Source organism: Malurus melanocephalus, unplaced genomic scaffold, assembly GCF_030028575.1.
Source record: "Malurus melanocephalus ecotype Western Australia unplaced genomic scaffold, MMel_1.1 scaffold_1310, whole genome shotgun sequence".
Classification (NCBI taxonomy): Eukaryota; Metazoa; Chordata; class Aves; order Passeriformes; family Maluridae; genus Malurus; species Malurus melanocephalus.
In genome coordinates, this window is record NW_026624542.1 from 32,746 (window position 1) to 39,924 (window position 7,179).

Below are 7,179 nucleotides of genomic sequence, written 5' to 3' on the forward strand. Positions count from 1 at the left end.
CTTTTGCCAAGGCTTTTCCAGAGCCAGGAGCAGCGTGCTGCTGTGGGGGCTCCCGAGGCTCTGGGAATATCTTGAAGCTCCTTAAATAGAGCTGGCCTGGTGTCACCACCTGGCCCATCAAGGATCTGCAGCCAGGAGTCAGAGCTGCTTTGATCTCTGCTCCAGGGAGGACCCCAAATTCTCCTTCGAGCACATTCGTGCCTGCTTGTGACAGAGCTGGAAAGTCCCTAGGGAAGGGGTGTTTTTGGGAAACCGGCCTTGGCTCCTCCTGATTTTACCCACCTCAACCTTCTTGTGTCAAAGCGGTGGCTGAGATGACACAGAGACTGCTTTTGGTAGGACAGAATGAGATTAAATGGCCTCACGCTCTGTCAGGGCAGGTTCAGGTTGGACATTGGGAACAATTCCTTCATGGAAAGGGCTGCCCAGGGCAGGGSTGAAGTCCCCATCCTTGGAGGGATTTAAAAGCCTTAGGGATGTGGCACTTGGGGACAAGGGACACTGGTGGCCTTGGTGGTGTTGGGGRATGGTTGGACTCGATGGGCTCAGAGCGCTTTTCCAACCCCAATAATTCCATGGTGACAATGGGAGCTACGCTGACCATTTGGCTTGTGGAGATGACCCTCTGGCCCATCCAGGTGTGGTCAGACRTGGCTGGAGAGGTCCCAAGGCCGATCTCCAGGAAAGTGGCTGGGCCATCCCTGCCCCAGGAGCAGAGTTCTCGGGGTAATTCCCTGCTCACCCTCCAAGATCCCGTTTGCCTCAGTCTGGGGCATCTGCACAGTTTGGTCAGAGCTGGTTGGAGACCTCAAAACCCGGCCCCACCCCTCCCTGCTGAGGGACACGGCCCTGCTGCTGTCCCTTGGGCTGAAGGGACACTGAACTGTGTGATCCCAGGGACCCCGAAGGCTTTCCCAGAGTCCGGGGCTTCAGGTACTGCAGTGGGTGTGAGTTCCAGTCTGTTCAATGCTATTGCTGAAATATTTATTGTGTTTAAGCCAAACAGAAAGCTAATAAAGTTCAGTAAAGAATAAAATTTTCCACACCTTTTACTGGTGTTTGTCTTTTCTTTCTGCTGCATGTGGTGAGGAGGAGAAGGTGGAGCAGGGACTGGGCTTGGAGGGCAGGGGGCAGAGATGGATTTATCAAATGACAGAGTGATTTGGGTGGGAAGGGATGCTCAGGGCCACCTCCTGCCATGGCAGGGACACCTCCCACTGTCCCTGGGTGCCCCAATGTCCAGCCTGGCCTTGGGCACTGCCAGGGATCCAGGGGCAGCCACAGCTTCTCTGGGCACCCTGTGCCAGGGCCTGCCCACCCTCCAGGGAACAATTCCTGCCCAATATCCCATCCATCCCTGCCCTCTGGCACTGTGACCCCATTCCCCGTGTCCTGTCCCTCCATCCCTTGTCCCCAGTCCCTCTCCAGCTCTCCTGGAGCCCCTTTAGGCCCTGCCAGGGGCTCTGAGCTCTCCCTGGATCCTTTTCTTGTCCAGGTGAGCACCCCCAGCTCTCCCAGCCTGGCTCCAGAGCAGAGGGGYTCCAGCTCTGGTGCAGCTCTGCAGGTTGTGGGGGAGCAGCCATAGCTGGGCTGGGGAGCCTCAGATCAGCACGGGGGACACGGGTGGCAGCAGTGACAGGGGAGGGGGACGAAGCTGTCCCAGGAGCCGTGGAGGAGGCTGCAGGCTGCTGTCAAACCTCGAGCAGAGCGCAACAGCCTGGCAGCCTCTTCCCGTGCGCTTCCCCTGGGATAAAGCCTAGGTGTATTTAAACGGTGCCTCCTCCTTTCTCAGCCTCTCCACGGCTTCCCCTAAGCGGATTGCTGCGGTAGGTGTAATGGAATTAACGGATTGCTGCTGACAATGGATTGTTCCGGCAGCGCACCGGGTGCCGGCGGTGCGGGCTGCTCCCATCTTCCCGAGACCGCTTCCACCTTCCCAGGACCGATTCTGATTTCCCGGGACTGTTTCCACCCTCCTGGGACCGTTTCCACCCTCCTGGGACCGTTTCCACCCTCCTGAGCAGAAGGGCAGAATCCGGAGAGATGTTCAGCCTGAAGGGCAGAGAGCGTTGCTGTCACAATCGGCTCAATACAAGCAGAAGTTGTGATGGTTCGTTAAYCGAATCTCAGAGTGTAAAAGAACAGGGACAAGTATTTATTCAAAATCAAAAGCACTTTTATTGAGTGCCAACAACACGGTTTATGCGATTGAAGAGGGTGAGAAGGAGAAAAAGAGAAAGAGGGAGTGGGGTTATAGCTACCAATGGCACAGACAAAATCCTCGAGGTCTGGATCCCATAGATTTGTCTACGTCCATGGGGAGTACTCGTAGGGATCTTCTCAGAGAGTCTCTTTATAGTCTTTTTGAAAGTGAGCGGCAGCTGGCCAAGGGGTGTCAAAACGGGGAAAACCGGCCAAGAGGTGGGGAAAGAATGCYCATTGTTTTGTAAGGTGTACAGCACAGAYCATGCAGYTCTTCTCYGCRACGACGTGGTCCACTGGGAYTTAACACTGCTGTTCAGCAGCCTGAGCACCGGCACTTGGCAGACATCCCATCCCGATCTGGCCCCGACTTCTTTGAGCAAAAGTCCCCCTTCCCCCCTTGGGTTTTYGGATGTTCAGTCTCTGTCCATCTTGATGATYGTGAGASAGATGAGGAACWTCCKTACYRTCTCTTACAGTTACCTCGAAGCTGGAAAGGAAGAGTGTCCCKGTTTAAAGACCGGTGTCTGCCAGGGAGGGTGGGAATCTCCCTGGAAAGGAAAGATGACCTCACTCTCTCCAAATCACTGTAACTTTGAAATTACTGGGCTTCCAGGCAAAGGGATGGGAAAAAGGAATACAAGTTCTTTACTGGAATATAGACAGATATAGATATATATGTAGATAGATATAGATAGATATAGATAGATAGATAGATAGATAGATAGATAGATAGATAGATATAGATAGATATAGATATATGGTTATAGATTTAGATATATAAAAATATAGTTATATATATAGATATAGACATATAGATATAGATGATATAGATATAGATGATATAGATATAGATATAGATATAGATATATAGATATAGATAAGATATAGATACAGATAGATATAGAGATATAGAAACAGATACAGATATATAGTTATAGATTTAGATCTAGATATATAAATATATCGTTATATATATATATAGACATATATAGATAGATATTCAGATATAGATGTATAGATATAGATATAGATATATAGATAGATGTAGCTATATAGATATATAAAAAACAAGTCAGACAAAAAACACCACAAACCCCCCCAACCACACAACCCCCTGCCAGCCTTTTCTTGCCCATGAAACCATTTTCCCTTTTGGTGTAATTACCACCGCAGCTGGCAGGGGTTTATGCTGGCTCGTGTCGAGGCACCGAGGCCACAGCAATTGGGTCCGGTGGYTGGGAAGACACACCGAGGAGAGAGAGAAGGAAGGAGCAAAGCGGGGCGATTCGAACACCTCTCAGATGGGCAGGAGATGTAGATGGACCGGTGATGGCAACGGGGCCTTTCCAGTAACCGAGCTGGAGTTCTGGAAGGACTTGGCAGGGACTTTCCTTACTGAGAAAGCAGGAAAGTATTTTGACACCACTGTAGGAACCCAGGGTCCTGCCTGGAATGACGCTCCCGTGGTTTTAGATAAGCAAAGGTGTGGGGGAACGGGGCCCCACAAGCCCTGATTCTGAAACTCAAGACAATTATTGTGTACGACTGAAGCCTGAGAAAAGAAAGGGATGTTAACTGCCCACATGGAGGAGGAATGCTGCATCCTTGAGAAAAGCAGATTAGAATGCAGAATTAATAACGCAGGTGGCTGAAAATTATAAGCATTACTAATACTGTAGCTTTTACAAACTCACCAATTATGTTCTGATTACTAATTAAACAGCTGTCTCTTGACCAATGTATGTTTGACACAAATGTGTAYYCTGGTTGCTAAAGTGGATAAAAGAGGCTTGTCCCACAATAAAGTCCTTCTTTCTTTCTGTTTTTTCACCCACTTTTTGTGTGTTTTGTATCTATTCTTTTCTGTCGCTGTTTGGCCAGCAGCGACACAAAGGGAGGAAGAGATGGAACGAGTTCACGGTCAGGATGCGCAACCAGGAACAGCAGGAACAGCAGATGAATGTTGTCCACCTGCAGATCCAAGATAGGATCCTCACCAACCAAGACACTGGGAGCTTTTGACCAGATATCAGAGATTAACTATTTCATTTTTTGTATGAAACACATAATTCCAAAGCCTATAATTGTCAGAATTGTATCAAGTAATCTGATGAAAGGATGAGTCTTCTTCCAATTTCCATCAACGATTAATGGATACAGATGGAAAATTGTTAACATGGATCCTGACAGAGATGGAAATGTGTTCCAAATGGCTGCCATAATTGTGGGATGGTTGGCTCTGGACATTACAAGGAGTTAAAGAGACTGAGAGCAGATGACTCCAGAAATGTAAAGAAATTGTTAAAAACTGGATGGAGGTTTTACAATAACAGAAAGCTGGCTTGGGAAGGTAAAGATGGAAAACTCACAGCTGCTGTAATGGGTCCCAGAAGAGAGAGAGGAGTTACTGGGGAGGAGGCAGAGCAAGCTTGGGAGGTTTCCAGTGATGACCCCTAGGAAAAGGCCARTGTGCTTTTTGCAAGGAAACGGGGAATGGGGAATGCCTGCAGGCAGAAAGAATGAATCCTTCAGGGTTAGAGCCCACCTTGCAGGCAGTCAAACTGATGATTTTGGATGAAGCATGGAGAGAAAGAACCCGTGAATCACCCCAGTTGGACCCCTGGTTTGTTAAAATTGGGCAATGAAAAAGTAGATTTTGGATAGATGCAGAAGCAACAGATTCACTCTTGAATGCATAGAAAGGAAAGCTCAGTCAGMGACAATAAATGTAGTTGGTGCCATGAGAAAAAGGAAAATACACCGTTTTTCCAACAATTAAAATTCAAACCCGGACAAAGGTGGCTAACCCATCAATTTTAAAATTCCCAACTGTCCTGATCCCCCCAACACTAATGAAAATATTGCTGGTGATTGTTTGATTGATTGTTGTGGTTTGAACTTGACCGAAAGCCAAAAGCAGCCACGATGTTCCCACCAGAGAGGCAGAAGGGAGAGCAAAAGCCCAGTTAACACTAAAATTTATGGCTTTTAGATAACATAAAATAATTGCGAGAAAGCTCCAGAAAATGGCCAGACAGGCTGAATAATTTAAGTTGCAAAATAGATTTATTACTAAAAACTACTAAGAATACTACTGCACTGGGGAGGAGAACAGAGATAAGGAAAAATTTACAAGAAGAAAAATGAAATCGGACATTTTAAGACACCTTATTATTATTATATTCTTTCTGGGAACCTGGCTGTCTTCCAAGTTGCCCCTCTTCAACTCCCCCCATGTCTTCCCGCACACAAAGAGGGGGAAGAGATGGAAGTTTAACATAGATCAAACTCCTCATTATGGTTATCATCCAGCATCATAGGAGGAGTGTTCTTACAGCTCCAAGCTGAGGAAGTTCTTTTCCCAAGAAACAGTCAGTGTATAACTGCTGATGGCATGGGATTCTTTTCTTTACCTCATGGGACAAAGGAAAAGAGTTCTCCAAGGCTGACTGCATTATTTCGACAGTGTAAGGCCACTATCTCAAATCTCCTGGCAGAACACAATTTCTTCTAAGTGTCAACTCGCTTCAGACATGAGGAGGGGCCAAGCCTCTTCCCCCTTTTTTGGCTTCTAATCAGTTCAGTCCTGTCCTCAAAGGCCAGGTTTTTTCTCAGAGCAAGGTTGCTCTCCTTTTCTATACAGGTCTCTCATTGAAGAAATAGTCCTTTCGAGAACAGCTTGTTTTCTCCATGTTCGAGCACCACAGCAACGGCACAGCACCTGTCTTCTTCTTACTGTGATCTTGGGAATCCATTTTTTCTTACATCTCCTCACCCTCCTGCTCTGTTTTTCCCCAGTGCATGATACTAAAACTAAATACTAACAACCTAAAAACCACATGGCAGCTGCCCTCTATCTTGTTTTGAGTTCTTCTTAAGTACAAGACCATACGTCATCACAGAGGTGTAACCAACCTGTGCAATTGGCCTGCCTGACGGGCAGCCTGTCCATCAACCTCAGAGCCACAATGGATTGGCTCTAAAACACAGGGGGTAGGGCTCCTTTTGCTGGAGAAGAAGGAGAAAGCTTCTAGAACTTCCTCNTTCAACCCACCCCATGTCTTCCCACACACAAAGAAGGGAAAGAGATGGAAGTTTAACATAGATCAAACTATTCATTACGGTTATCATCCATCATCATAGGAGAAGAGTCCTTACAGGTCCAAGCTGTGGAAGTTCTTTTCCCAAGAAACAGTCAGTGTATAACTGCTGATGGCATGGGATTCTTTTCTTTACCTCATGGGAGAAAAGAAAACAGTTCTCCAAGGCCGACTGCGTTATTTCGACAGCGTAAGGCCACTATCTCAAATCTTCTGTCAGAACACAATTTCTTCTAAGTGTCAATTCGCTTCAGACATGAGAGGGGGCGAAGTCTCTTCCTCTTTTTTGGCTTCTAATCAGTTCAGTCCTGTTCTCAAAGGCCAGGTTTTTTCTCAGAGCAATGTCACTCTTTTTTCTATACAGGTCTCTCATTGAAGAAATAGTCCTTTGGAGAACAGTTTGTTTTCTCCATGTTTGAGCACCACAGCAACGGCACAGCACCTGTCTTCTTCTTACTGTGATCTTGGGTCTCCATTTTTCTTCTTACATCTCCTCACCCTCCTGCTCTGTTTTTCCCCAGTGCATGATACTAAAACTAAATACTGACAACCTAAAAGATAAATGGCAGCCACACTCTATCTCGTTTTGAATTCTTCTTAAGTACAAGACCATTCGTCATCACAGAGGTGTAACCAACCTGTGCAATTGGCCCAGGCCTGACCAGCAGCCTGTCCATCAACCTCAGAGCCATAATGGATTGGCTCTAAAACACAGGGAGTAGGGCTCCTTTTGCTGAAGAAGAAGTAGAAAGCTTCTAGAACTTCCTCACAGGAGCCATCTTTGTGGGTTCTTGGTCCCATCCCCCATCACCAAATAACCGGACCAAGCAAATACAGGACATTCCACCCCTACACCTCTGTGATGACATTTTAC